Here is a 15,820-nt window from a genome sequence, read left to right as displayed (position 1 = left end):
TATTCAGGGTCAATTTCGTTTCCTCATCTGTCAAATGGAAAAATATTTTGGCTGATCTCTAGCAGCTCTTTCAACACACGGATCTGTGATATTAAAATATTGCTTCTGTAAGCATTGTTAAATTATTACTGTTAACAAATATTAACATATTAACATTTCTTATCTAATTAATTGATTGCATTCTTTAACTATGATTAACAGTCACACAAAAGGGTTGTGTTGGGGACATGCATATGTTGTTGTATGCTGGCAAACTGGGTGTTCAGAAAAAAAAAGAAAGAAAAAAGGCCCTGATGGGTAGCATTTGCAGGTTTTCAGGCTGTAAATGGGCTTACCATGAGCAATTTCAAGCTAAGAAGCTCCCATAACTGAACCACCGAACAGGGATTTGGGAAGACACATATGCAATTGGCTCTTGAGAGCTAGTTCAAGCTGGCTCTAGCAAACCACCTGTTGGATATAACCTAAAACATGTCCAGATTGGCTGAAATCATTTTAAATTCCTATATTACATTTCTGTTTTTTTAAATTTTCTCCTTAAGACACACAAAAATTTTGTGATAGGTAAGTCTAGCTTGACAATAGAGTGACATATATTTTGAAACTGAACTTCCATGGGATTGGATGATAAAAGGGGAAAATACTGAAACCAGGTTGAGGTGCAGGCATCTGGCTTTTATCCCACAGGTCAGAGAATGAGGGAAGCAGCCAGACCACGAAGTTCTCCTTATCACTTTCAGCCACTTGCTCTTTTAACTACAAGAGTGGGATATGCGGGTACAGCACCATTTTCATCAAACTCATATTGAGCTACGTGCCAGGAACACAACTCAACCCACAGCCCATGATAGGTGTTCAATAAATGTTACTCAAATATGAATGTATTCTACACCAGGGTCTTAAATTCTAACCATTAGGACACTCTACGGTTTCTGTTCTGATCAAAGTTAAACAGATCCCACAGGATGTTGGTCAGTTGAGTGGGGAGAAAAGTAATGAGTCATACACTAGAAAGCAAGATAAACACTATCCTCTGTAATGATGGCTGGACTCATTCTAGGGTTAGACCAAGTTTACCAACAGCAGAGAGTTTCTGGGAAGTCTATAAATATACTTTCTTTAAGGAAGGTAACTCTCGTTATTAAAACCACATTCAGAAACATCATCTCTAGTATTGACAAGTAGTGTTCCCCGGACACTCACCTAGAATGGAAGCTGTACAAATAGCCTGTAATACTTATACAATTCAGTTTCCTTGTCTTTAAAACAAAGACACCAATGCCTGCTTTTCTGGCCAGTTGAGCAGATTAAAGGAGATAATGTGTGTAGAGTATCTAGCATTGTGCCCGGAACATAGTAGAACTTCAGTAAATAATAGCTGTTATGATGATTATTGCATTCCTTTAACCTCCTACATTCCTTTTTTATACCTTCTCACCTCTCCATATCAACTCCATTCTACTAACAGCAAAAACACATCTCTAAGGTATATCAAAAGTATGGTTCTGCCTCCCCCTCTCTGAGGCGTCTGGGAATTGTTATGTGGAGATTCCAAGCAGCTCAACCTATTGGCAGTAAGTAACATTCCACCTTAGCAGGTGGTACAGGTTGAAGGTCACAATGTCAGTATTTTTGCCTTTTAGGTTATGGTAGACTGAATAACGGCCCCCTGGGGATGCCCACAACCGAATCCCCAGAACCTATGACTATGTTATCTTATATGACTATGTTATATAAGTTGTGATATAAGTTCACATTTGCGAATGTGAATTCAGTTAAAGTTCTTTAGATGGATGGATGATCTTGAGTTATCTGGCAAGCCCAATGTAGTCAGTAGGGTCCTTGTGTAAGGGAGACAGGAGGATCAGAATTAGAGATGTGATGATGGCGAGAGAGGTAAGAGTGACGCAGGTGTGAGCCAAGCAATGCTGGAAGCCTCTAGAAGCTGAACGAGGCAAAGTGGTTCTCCTGTAGAACCTCCAGGAGGAGCAGCCCTGCTCACACTTGGACTTCTGAGACCGATTTTGGACTTCTGACCTCCAGAACTATAAAATCACAAATTGTTGTTTTAAACCACTAAGTTGGTAGTAATTTGCTACAGCAGCAACAGGAAACCAATACATAGACAAATAAGAAAAGGGATTCATGAGTTCCAGAAGTGGGGGCAATTCTTTCTCTCCAAATCCTACATGTGAGAAGAAAGGATATAATCTCCTTGGCCTATGACTACCTCAATTCCTCAGATGAGATTTCTTCAGAGCAGGGAAATACTGGTCACCACAGGACCCCAAACCTTCCGAGATCACAACTTAAGTCTTGGAATCTAACTGGAAGAAGGCAAGCAGGTGGAGGTTTGGTGCATAAAAAATTGTATTAAAAATTATATTAAATTATATAAAAATGTTGTAAGCCATCAGTATTGTTGAACTCAGGTGTCACACACACACAGACACACACACACACGTGCATGTATACACACATACACACACACACATACATCAGGTGTGCAAAAAAAATGTATACGAGTAGACACTTTGGTCAACGTTGCTCAAGCAGTAGTTCGCCTTAATCAGAAGTGCCTGGACACTGACGGTAACCACTCTAAGCACCTCTTGTCATTGCAGAAGTCAAACGTGACTTGTATTCATTTTTTGTTTTAATGGTATACATTGAGTATTACAATTTTAATACAGTTTTCCTTTCTTAAAATGTGTATACATTTTTTGGCACCCTCTGTGTGTGTGTGTGTGTATTAATTTTAGAAAGATTCAGAGCAATAACATTGTAAGTGGATCAAGGAATTGGAAAATGATCACCTCAACTGAATTACGGCCTAGTTTTCCAAGAAGGACTAAAAGCTCTAATATAGAACATGTTAAGGATATTTTAAAGCAATTGGAAAGTATTTGTTAAGACACAATCCCCTCCCTGTAGCAGTCAGGCACTCTTTCAGGACCCCACCAGGGGAGCATAGCCTGAGCCTCTTAGTCTCAGCTGGCCCCACCCACCATGTGTGAGCCAGATTTGTAAACCCCAGAAGGCCATGAGGAGTCCTTTGAGAGTATCCTACATGCTATATTGAGTTGGCAGAGAGACCTGAAGAAAGCAGAAAGGAAAGCAGACACCCTGGCCTCCCATTGAGTTCGGGCTGTCCCACTTTGCAAAAGGCCCCCTGCTATCCTCTCTTTAAGCAAAATGCTTTCCAAACAGAGCTGCTAATAGACTTTAACCGGAATGCCTTTCAGTGGGCTTCCTCTAATATTTTTAATTGTGCTAGGTCAGAAAGCATATGGGAAAACCTCAGTAAGAATGGTTATGTAATGTGGTGTGAGTGTGTGTGTGTGTGTGTGTGTGTGTGTGTGTGTACCCAAACATATAAGCACAAGAGCATCTTGTTATCTTGGGTGGTCTACAAATAAAACTGACTACCAATGGATACTTTTGTGGGTGGGATTAGGAAAACAGAAGGCAAACATACATTTTTTTATTCATATGATCTTAAGAGGTGGTATTAAGAGTGCTTTTCCTTTTTTCGTGTATTATTTTAGCTATTTTTTCCAAATACATTTTTTAATAGAAAAGAAATCTTTCTTCTTGCTGGAAAAGTGGTAACACCACAGACAGAAAACAGACGAAGTTCTGATTGTGCCAACTGAGTTTCCTGAATTAAGTCCTTTCTTCTTAAAGCTGAATTATCCTGGACCAGGGGATGGCTCATCTGTCTCATGGATGTGCAGGATGGTACACATTTCAGGTATTCTAGCTCAGGGCTTCTCAAACCGAAATGAACAAATGAATCACCCGGGGATCTTGTTCAAGTGCAGTTTCTGGTTTGGTCCATTCTGGGTGGGGTGGAGATCGTGCATTTCTAATCAGCTTCCAGGGCGTGCCGATGCTGCTGAACCAGGTACCAACTTCGGTTTGCTCAGACTGCTGTCAGAGAAGGTATCATGCCATGGGTTCTGATTTAGGGATCAAAACCCAGAGGTTCCACAATTGTGTGGTTCGCAAACCAGTAAGTCAGAAGCTTCCCAAAGCTAAGACCAAGGTCTGCCTAAGATCAGACAAGACAGTAGACCTCAAAACCAGGTCTGATAAGTGGTGGTCAGGGTCTCAGGGCCTCCAAGGCTTAAGGCAGTTTCTTGAGGCCCACCCATTTCAGCACTGGAACACCTAGGAAGTACTGCCACAAGCACAGACTGCCTAGGTTTAAGCATCAGCTCCTCACTTCTTTACTGCCTTTACCATAAATGGAAAGCCTTCTCCTGAGAGAGGTCCCTGAGGACCTTACACTGCAGCATGGTCACTGTTGTTACTGCTGATATTACAGTAAGGGCTGTAAGGAAAGCAGAGGTTGACACCCTGCTTTCCCAACCAGCTGGGATACTTGTTCCAAACACCAGGCTGCCCAATCCTTTCAGCAAGAACCCCTGGCATTTTGAAACTTACACACTTATTTTAAAAATTCAATGTGAGCCAGAATCTGAGGGAATTTCCCACCCTGCATTGCACATGCCAAAACTAACCAAACCACCTGGTTGTGTTTTCCTTTTCTCTTGCTGGCATGCAAACAATACAAGCGTGGTAGTTTATGCTAGAGATACGGTATCACCCCTCACCAAGACAAAAGATCAAAACAGGCTTTGTTCTAGGACTCTCTGTTCTGTGGCCAGGGAGTTCATGAAGGATTTCTACTTGTCGGTTCTTGGAGTACCAACTGGATCCCTTTAAGTCCCCGTAGACTGGTTCTTGTAACCAAGATGTTAGTAAGGACTTGCCGCCTGATGTTGTCTGTGCCATTGTTTCTCCAATTCCAGCCAAAAAAAATCATTGCCCTTGGTGAGGATTTCCCTTCTTCCTGAGAAGACGGGGGCAAATCTCTGCCTCCATACAGTCTCTTAGGGCCAGCCAGATGCTATTGGTACCCTATCCGCCATACCTGGTGCCACTTGGAGCAGCAGGGCACCCTGGCTCAATGCCTTATCAGCAGCCCTCTGATGAGCCACCAGGTGCCCTTGCCCCATCCACGCCAGCCATGTCAGACTCCAGGCCCCGGTTCCATGATGCCTGGGCAGCTCACACTAGGCTGTGTGATTCCCACCACTGCAGCCAAAATTCGACTTCTCTAGAGTGTCTCTGCTCCTCCTTGGATCCCTCTCATTTCGAAAAACATCTTAGGACCCCAGGTACCCCCACGGCACCTATCGGCGTGAGACCTGACCTAGTGCATCTCTCCCTCTCTCCCTCTCTCTCTCTCCCCACCCCCCACCACGGTATTTTTAGGGATCATCTTCCAAAAAACTACTTCCACTTAAATCTTTATCTTGGGGTATGCTCCTGGGGGTATCTAAACAAAGACAATCATTAAAATGAAATTATAATTAAATGTGATGTGAACACTAGGAGACCTGAATTATACAAATCTGTTATCAGGATTGAGTCCACCAACCACAATAAGTGTTTCTATAGACATTTGTATTTATCACCGGCTATGTATTTTGTGGGGCCCAGGGCAGAAATAAAATTATTTAAAAGCAGGTTGGAAAGGTATTGTTAAAGGTATTATAATATAAAGCTTTTTCCTTTCTTCTGCAGTCTCTCAACTTATGGTAGTTTTTAAATTTACTATTTAATGTCATTCTAAGTAAGGAGAAATTACAATTTTCAGCTATTCACATGAATATTACTATTCATCTTTATATTGTGCAATGCCAGTTTTAAATGCAAATATAAGAGCACGTAATTATATGCAGGGTCACTGAAATTACGTAATTCATATTTTGTAGCTCCTGCATACATGTGTATTTTGTTTTACCAGAACAGTAGAAATGCTGCACAAAACTGAACTCAACTGTTTTTATTTCACTTCTTGTTGTACGCACATTACACCAAAGGTCTCTACTTTTGGCTTACTAATGAGTAAAGAAGGACTGCCCTATTTTTCCCCTTCCTTCTATCTTTATTTTCAGCATAGTGTTTGGTTAGCACAGAGACATAACAAGGGTAGAAAGGACATGATAGGGTTCCTTGGTCATTTGTGTTTCTTAGAAGCTTATTGCCTTCTTTCTCGTTCGCAGCCATTTCTGGTTCAAATGGAAAGTGTGTCCTCTTGGGACTGCCAACGCCCCTCCTCCTTCCCCACCTTCACCTGACTCAGTCATAAACAGGCTTACCTTGCATTTTCTTTGAGTCGTCTACTCAGCTCACATGCATGCACCAGTCCCATTGGACTTCACTTACAAGACGCAAGTTCAAAGATAATATTATTAAAGATTTCAAGATAGCAACAGCAGAGTGTTAAAATTGGGTGTGGGCCCACTCTGAGAGCAGGGCCTGTACAGCGGCACAGTTCACCCACCCGTGACACTGGCCCTCACCACCAGGCCCAGAGAGAGGGGAACCTGGCACCTTGAACTCGCTGAAGTGGGAATCATGATTCTGCATTACAACCATGTTTTACCCAATGGGATGACCAGGGCAGGGCACTTAACAATTTGGTCATCAGAGTCCTTAGGCAATGACTGTCTTGTACATAGTATTTACAAAGGTCTTATTTCTAAAATTGTATCATTCTACCAGAGTGAGAGTGCTCCTTAGAGCTCCTTATCATGTTCAAGCAGGTCTTTTTTAAGATCTAAAATGAAATTAAAGAACATGTCTGCCCCTTTCTTTAGGGTTCCTCTGCTTTACTAGTGCCACTTAGAAAGTGAAAAAAGCCTGACAGCTTTAGGACATATCTGGCAAGAGCAAAATTCTTTCCAGATGTTAAGATAAATTTCATGGTTATTTTTCTCTTAAATGCTGAGGGTTTTGCCTGAGTGCTTTTAAGCCTGAGTGTACCCACGGTCACACACACACACACACATACATATGCATGCGCAGAACTTTGGCTTTGTTTTGGTGCCCACATCTAGAATGTGTGGTCACTAGGGCTACCGGACCTGCGGACATGATGTTTGTTGTGTTCTCTGGTTTCCAACTATGTTCCGTGCACCTGCCCTCACCTCTGTTCTGTACATTGTTGGAATGTCTGCTGGTTTTCCGTATCAGTCCTGTGGAAAAGCATAAACATTTTGCCTTTGCTGAAGGAGACTTCCAGTGTGTGTGTGTGTGTGTGTGTGTGTGTGTGTGTGTAACTTCCTAGAAACCAGGGCTGTATTCTCTTGCCAGGCGCCACGCAGGCCTTCCTGTGCAGGAGGTCATTTCAATAAGGACTCAGAGCTTAGTAAGTGGAGAAAAGAAGGTCATTTTCAGACAGGATGTTGGGAAGACGCCCTGAATGAGCCTTGCTGGGCAAGAGACGCCAACAGGACCAAGAATGTGGGCCAGTCCCCCAGGAAGTTATTCATGAGCCTGCACTGTATGATAAACAGGCAACCAAAGCCTTTTCTAAACAACAAAAATCACAATGTTCCAAATTCCAGAAAATCCTCGAACAATGACTGGACATTCCTAATCCCCCATTTGCTTATTTGTGCACCAAGTACTTTCAAAGAAACGAGTAACTAGAGTTCTGGTTTGGGATTTGGAGCAGGAATAGCGTGCAAGCAGATGTGTTACAATAGCCGTGCTCCCCAATGCATTTCCTCCGTTATGAGGAGGGGGAACCTCCTCTTGCCATGGCAGCCCCGTTGTCCCAAATCCCTTCTGCTCCCAGTAGCCATGTTGGGCACGTAGCTTTTAGCCTAATTAGCAGGACATGGCCCAAAGCCGGGAGATGCTTCTGTGGTTCATGTTACCAACGGATGTCAATTAGTCAGGTTAGAAATTTCTTCCTGAGTAAACTAAAGGATGATGTGGGGAACTAGAAATTTCCTATATATCTATCTGACTTGAAAGAGATATCAAAGCTCCTTTAAGGTACATACCTTTTCTTAAATTATACATTATTATGTATATGTGTGTATGCATAGATAATGCATATAATTATAAAATAACATTCTGAATATTGTTTTATAAATAAATATAAATAGCTGCAGAATATAAAATTTAATTCTGTACATAGTGATAACGTGTCTCACCATCCCAATGCTTGTTTATTGGCAAGACCGATTCTTCATAAGAAGGAATAGAAATTCTCATTTGTCACTTTTTTCACACATTAAATAAAGTTGCCCTTGAAAATTTTATTACAGTCTTGCCTTCCCCACTCTACCTGCACACCAAGATCCTTCTTTACCTGCTCTATTTTTTTCTATAGCAATTTTGACTTCTAATGTGCCAAGCAATGTATTGATTGCTTATTATTTACCATCTGCTTCTACATTCCCCTGCCTCCCGTATAAGGTAAGCTTTCAAGATGACAGTTTTTGTCGTTGTTTCTTTATAATATGAGGTATGACAACTAAGTTCACAACCTCACCCTAGAAAAAGTGCTACATACCTCATTGCTGAATATCACTATGGTCACGTTCAAACTATTCTCTTTGGGAAGCTATGCACCAATGCCAGCACCTATTCCACCTTTCAAAACATTGTGGAACTCTTTTTCTGGAATGGCCATCAGAGCTGTCATCATATTACCCTTGATGTCCTGAATATCATCAAAATGTCTTCCTTTCAATATTTCCTTTATCTTCAGGTAAAGAAAGAAGTCATTGGGGGCCAGATCAGGTGAGTAGGGAGGGTGTTCCAATACAGTTATTTGTTTACTGGTTAAAACTCCCTCACAGACAGTGCCGTGTGAGCTGGTGCATTGTAGTGAGGCAAGAGCATGAATTGTTGGCGAAAAGTTCAGGTCCTCTAACTTTTTCATGCAGCCCTTTCAGCACTTCCAAATAGTAAACTTGGTTAACAGTTTGTCTAGTTGGTACAAATTCATAATGAATAATCCCTCTGATATAAAAAAAAGGTTAGCAGCATTGTTGCAACAAGTTCGCGAACTTAATTGTCTGCATACATCCCAAGTTCACAGAACAGTAACTGGCAAGTACTACATACTCAAAATTAATTTTTGAATGAATGAATGAAGACATCTGCTTCATTTTCAAAATTCAAAAGGACCAGATATTTGCACGGCATCAATGAACTCTCTGGTGAGTGTGGCTCTAAATGGAAGTATTGTATCTAAATGTAGTATTGGGGTGGGGGTACTTTCTGGCAGATGAATGGCTCAAACCCACAGACACTTATTTAAGATTTGACAAAAGAGATGTGATGGGTAAATGTAGAACAAAAAGGATAGATTTTAATACGACCAATGGAAGAACCTCCTGGACCACCTGGAACAAAAACACAGACTTGAAAACACAGCAAAGCTGTGGGACTCAGTTATCGGGAGGGAACCGTTTCCATTTTGCCTGATTGTCGGACATGAGCTGCACAGAAAGCCTCTTTTTCTAAGCTTCCCAGGCGTTCTTTTTCCAAGATTCTGTGAATTTCTCAGTCCATTTCCCGGGGATAGGAATTCACACCATATCAAATCTCCTGACAATGCTGGCAACATGGCTGGTGTGAAAGGGACGCAACCTGGGATCAAGGAAAGATGGCAGAATGTAAGGTGGAGTTCAAACACCAAGAGGCACAGCCTGGGGAAAGAGCCGGGGGAGAGCTGGCTTTGCTCTGCTCATTTGCACTGGTATCTACCAGCTGCACTTTAATTCTGCAGAGCTTTCAGCAAACCTTTTCCTGGCAACCTTCAGGTTATTTCTAAAATCAACACAGCTCATTTTGCAGCTTCCTCTGGAGACTATGACGTAGGGATGGAGGCCATGCGGGAACTGCAGGACTCAAGAACTGGAGCCAGGTTATGAGATTGGGTCTGTGAAGGCAAAGACGGGATGGCTTTTGGGCCGAGACTAGTTTACTAAGCAAATCCCTATCCTACTCGTCCACCTGCCTGGCCCATTCCTGATGCACACTGCACTGCCTGGCCTCACTTCTCTCCATTCCACGTTGTCTGTTTTAATAAGGCCGGTGAAGTCCTTGAAGTACTTTTGGGTTGTCTAAATAAGATGTTCCTCTGTGGGATTGTGGATGTGGATTTCTTTTTGTCACAAAGACACATGGGAGGACCTCTTTCAACATTGGGTGGGGCAGAACAGGCTGTATAGTTCTTGTCTTTAAGATAGTAGTGTTAAGAATAAGGACCACTCTTAACTAAATCATAAATCATCATCCTCACTAACAGCAAATAAAGTCAGTACAAATCTACTTATAGTCAGAGATAGCTTGGAATTAAATTTGGAATCAAATTTGAGGAGGAGGGTAATTTCTGGCTTTCAGAGGCAAACTCAGAATGAGGCAGCCCCACTTCCTGTTGGGGGCACTTCCCACCTTGAAAATGAACAGTAAGCAGAGGCAGGTAGATGATGGGTATTCAAAATTTAAACCATTTTGCCCCAGCGTGGGCACCACTCCTGGCATCCACCCCTGGCACACTGATGAGGAGGTACTGGGCTTGATTCTAGCTCATAGTTTTTGTTTGGGTAAGTTAACAGCAAGCCCAAATATGCTCCTAATAGGCATAATGGCTTAATTACTACTTTAATCAGAAGGCTGAGGTTTCTTAAAGGGCAGCTTCCTTTCCTTAATTTTTTTTTTTTTTATTCAACTCTGAACTCACAGCTGACTGTTCTTAACACAGGTCAGTAGTCTGTCTCTGTCATGAGAGGGCGCGTGGCCAACTGGATCTTAAACCAGACTGTGGCCTGTAAACAAAATGTACCCTAATTAAAGGAGGGTAAATGCAAGAGCCTCTGTGTGTGTGAGGGGAGTGGGAGGGTGGAGCTGCACATGGATACAAAGTCGGTTGACTCAAAGGTTAACTACCCATTGAAATGTAGTCTAAAAGGAGAAATGACCCTTCTTTAGCACGGTTTACATTAGCTGCTTGATCGGCAAAGGAATAGAGATCTTGCACCAGATAAGGGCTAGCAATAACCTTGACTTGAATTCCCTGGATTCTAGCAAGCTTGCCAAAAAGCTGAAGGGGTGGGGGACACCATCTGCTTTTGAAAAAGAGTCTTAAATGTAAAATTAATGTACCATATCTTGTGTTAGAAACATGTATTCGGCAGCAGCTCTACAGCCATCTTTCTATCTGACCAGTTAGCATGGCTCGTTTCAGAGGCCTACTCCACTCTCCCACTGGCCCCCACTACACTGCATTAAACAGGGGCAGTTTCTAAGCAAGCCCTTTGCCCAAGGCCAGGCTGCCTTATTCAGAGCAAAAACTTGAAGGCAGGGGCTTCTCTCCTCACTGTGCAATATCATTACTCAACATGGATTTTCAGGTTTCAGTTTCACCCAGCTCTACTTCAGGCTTCCTGGGAGTTCCTGGGAGGTTCAGGATTTCTTTGCTGATTGTTCTATGAGAGGCCTAGACTATTTCCCCAGTCCTGATAGCTTTATATTCTATTTTCAGCATCTGCCTATGATAACCCTTTTGTTCTCTCTGGAGCCCTCATGCTGGCACTGTGTCCTTCCTCCTTTATAATCTGTGTGTCTCTCTGTATATTTATCTCTGCAGGAATGTAGCTCCAAAGAAAGAAAAGGCAGTTACAGGTTTATTCCCTGAAGCCTAGTTGGCTGTTTAGCTCTATAGAAAGCATTCACCCCAGAAAGGAACGTGTTCAGCTCTAGGCATCCCAGAAAACAAATCATCCCAATGTCAGGTAATCAAGTCAGGCATACGGGAACTCACAACAGAGCTATTTTTTCCTTTGTATGAGAACAAATTGTGCCTGTGAGTGCCCAAACTCGAGTGGGAAGAGAGGAAGGTGTTAGGAGAGCAAGTAGTGTTGCAATTCTGTGTTTTTCCTTTCCCAGGGCTCTGTGCACCCCACCCTCTGGGCAACAAGGCCAAGAAAAGGAGTTGATTCTTTACCGGAAGGCTCTAAGTGAGACCCCTGAAGGCCTTCAGTGGGGGTTCATGTGTATCTTCCCCATTGATCTAGAAGTCCTTTCTGATGAGTTCTTTGTAGTTATATCATCCATTCCAAGTTTTTAAAATGAAGATGGTTAACAGATTATTCAAAAAGGAAGCTTCTGGAAGCTGATAAAAACTGCTTTAAGCTCAGAGGCAGCATTGGTTTTTATGCTATTACAGTCTTCCACAGAGCTTTCTAAAGAGACATAATGAAATTTTTCAAGGCAAGGCAAGGTCTAGGGAGTATAAGAGTAAAGGAGACTGGGGCTCTCCTGCCTTGAGCCGTTCTCTAACCATAGCAAAAATCAAACGAAGCACCAAAGCACAGATTCTGAGCCATCCATCCTCTCCCTTCCAACATCTCCTTTTCCTCTCTTTCCCACTTTCCCAGCTAACTTAAGTCATCCTGATGTTACTGTTTTTTTTCCAGGGGCTACAGTTTTGCACTGCAAATAAAAGCTTTCTCTCTCATGGCTACCCCATGGGAAAGTACTGATCTCAACTATATGGCTAGTCCCCTATAAACTGGGTGACGTTCTGAAGCTGAGCCATCAGCTATCTTGTGTAGACCGTGTCTCCATATTTATGCAGACAGTCTGCCCTATCCCAGATAGACTGTCCTATGCCTTCAGTTCTACCACAGTACATTAGAGGTCATTAGTCTGGCCACTGCCTCCATTTAGGAGGGTGAATTCTGGATCATTCTGTTACCTTTCTCTGTCACTCCATGCTCTGCAATCTTAATTAGTTGATTAATTAGCCCAGCTCTCCAGAGTAGGATACTGGAGTGTCCCTCATCTATATGGATCTCAGGCAAATTCCTGCCTAGATGGGCCTCCCAAGATTTGAGGAATTCAAGGCCTGGCCACTCACAACCCACGTGCTACTGTGGATGTGAAGTCATAAGCAGAAAATGGGGAGCTTTGAATTTCAACCAGGATTCTTGGGGCTCGACCTCCGTGGGGCTTTGAGGATGGAGCTTGATGGGAATAATCTCAGAAGGAAACAGATTTCGCCATCACCTTTTCCTCTCCTGACAGAGAGCTTCTGCTCCTTGGCTCTCTCTACAGTAAGTCCCATTCCCGGAAAGTGACTTTTGTGGCAGAGAGACCCCAAGAAGCAGCCCTCAGTGTCATTTCTGAACTGCAAGCCCAGATTCAGGGTCCTTGTCAGCCTCTTCTGCAGCGGAAAAGACACCGTTCAGAGCATGACTGTTGCTGCCAGAATTCACACAGGCGTCATGGGAGTAGTTCAGCACTGCGCCGTGTGTTCAGGTGAGGGCAGTGATGGACTCAGCAGTGCTCCTGTAGCAATAGTCCTGAGGTCGCTGGGTTTGCTAACATTTATCTTATGCCTGTTACATGCAAGAGATTGGGCCATCATTAAAGGCAGTGAAACACCAACCATTTCAAGTATGTAGATAAATACGTACAAATAACTATCTTAAAGGGCAGAGTGTTAAATGATGATAATAATAATAATAATAATAATAATAATAATAATAATAATGTGTAATTGCAGACCCAAATAATGTGCTGTGGGAGCATAAAGAAAGAAGTGACTTCCACTGGATGAGGGAAGTAGGAAGAGGGTGGGGAGCAAGGCTTCTTCCACCTGGGCCTTGTGGGCCAAAATCTGCATGTAACAGGCATAAGATAAATGTTAGCAAATCCAGCGGCATCAGGACTATTGCTACAGGGGTGCAGCTAATAGGTGAAATGAGAGCAAGACATCAACGGAGTTTGAGAGTAGGGAGAGGCTGGGGGTTTGGGGAAGCCATGCTAATGTTACAACCATTCTTTTGTCCGATTGTTTTCCTTTCCCCCCCCCCCTCAGGGAAACTTTGAATTTGTTGTAATGAATATGTCTTGTTTTTATCATTAGAAAACAAAAATACCAAAACCATCTACTAATTTTAAAAGATATAAAGGTTTCTAAATCCTGGAACCACCTCACATGCATTAAGATGGCTACTGTGAAAAACAAGAAAGAAAGAAAGGAAGAAAGAAAGAAAGGAAGAAAGAAAGAAAGAAAGAAAGAAAGAAAGAAAGAAAGAAGAGGGAGGGAGGGAGGGAGGGAGGGAGGGAGGGAGGGAGGGAGGGAGGGAGGGAGGGAGGGAGGGAGGAGGAGGAGGGAGGGAGGGAGGAAGGAAAGGAAGGAAGGAAGAAAGAAAAAGAAGGAAGGAAAGAAAAAAAGAAAGAAAGAAAGAAGGAAGGAAGGAAGGAAGGAAGGAAGGAAGGAAGGAAGGAAGGAAGGAAGGAAGGAAGGAAGGAAGGAAGGAAGGAAGGAAGGAAGGAAGGAAGGAAGGAAGGAAGGAAGGAAGGAAGGAAGAAAGAAAGAAAGAAAGAAAGAAGTATTGACAAAAATTAGAAGAAATTAGAACTATTGTGCACTGTTGTAAAATGATATAGTTATTGTAGAAAACAATATGGTAGTTCCTCAAAAAATGAAAAATTGAATTACTATGTGATCTAGCAATTCTGTTTCTGGGCATAAACAAAAAAGAATTAAAAACAGGAACTGGAACAGATATTTGTACCCCCATGTTCATAACAGCATTATTCCCAATAGCCAAAAGGTAGAAGCAACCCAAGTGTCCAACAAGGATGAATAAACAAAATGTGATATATATATATACATATATATATATATATATATATATTATTCATGCTTTAAAAGGAAGGAAATTCTGACACATGTCACAACATGGATGTGCCTTTACTGTGTTATGCTAAGTCAAATAAGCCAATCACAAAAGGACAAATACTGAATGATTCCCCTTATATGAAGTACCTAGATCAGACAAATTCATAGAGACAGAAAATAGAATGGTGGTTTCCAGGGGGTAGGGGAAGGAGGCATGGGAAGTTAATGTTCAATGGATATAGGGTTTCATTTGGGGAAGATAAAAAGAGTTCTGTAGACTGATGGTGGTAATGGTTGTACAATAATGTGAAAGTACTTAATGCCACTGAGCTGTGTATTTAAAAATGGTTAAGAAGATAAATTTTATGTTATATGTATTTTATCAAAAAAGTTTAAAAAGACCATGAAAGAGAAGGTTATCTGGGGGGGAAGTGTTGTATATATCCTCAAGGTGGAAGAGCAGAGTGCATGCTTGTTCCCGTCATGGCAGCCACATGACATTGCCTCAGACCGTATATTCGAAATGACCTGTGAGAGGAAAAAGTTGAAAAATTTGGTTGAGTTAAATGATGGATGACATCATAGTTGGGTACATTATTTTATAGTTTTTTTATAGTTTTCAGGGAAGAGAGTAATATGATTTAAAATATGTTTCTGGAAAATATCTGTAAACAGAATCATGTGGGTTCATTGAATAAGGAAGAAACTGGATGTCTCAGCTAAAAAAGAAAGGCTAGAAGAACAAGGTGCTTTTTAATAAGGATGGCAAAAGGAGAAGGATGAGAAAGAAAGTGCAAAGGTAGAACCAATGTGAAGGGTGAGTAAACAAGAGGAGTCAGATATGACATTATAGAAACATGGGTGAAAGACGCTGATGTGACTTCCTGATATGGCAGCACAGATAGAGTGGGAAGAGATGATAAATGCAGTCTGAAACCTGTCCAGATATCTGTTACCTAAATAAGGTGGACATCTGATTACAAGAACAAATGAGAGGTGACGAGGTGGCAGAAATTCACCAGGCTCCATCGATTCCATCCTCTGGATCTGGCCAGACATTCTCCCCACCTTGCAGTTCTCTAACTCTTCTTTTTCTTCCTCATCAGATCTGCTCCTAAATGCCACTTCCTTAGAGAGAGCCTTTCCTCATCGTCCCCATGCTTATTCTGATTTAGGTGTTCCTACTAGGTGCTCCCATAATATCCTGTGCCTCCCACATCAAAGCACTTGGCACCTTTTATTGTAATTGCTATTGTAATTTCATGGTACAGTACCTGGTCCACAGAAGATGTTCAATAAATACCT

The sequence above is a fragment of the Rhinolophus hipposideros genome (assembly GCF_964194185.1).
Source record: "Rhinolophus hipposideros genome assembly, chromosome: 8".
Classification (NCBI taxonomy): domain Eukaryota; kingdom Metazoa; phylum Chordata; class Mammalia; order Chiroptera; family Rhinolophidae; genus Rhinolophus; species Rhinolophus hipposideros.
Note: the sequence above shows the minus strand (reverse complement) of the source record.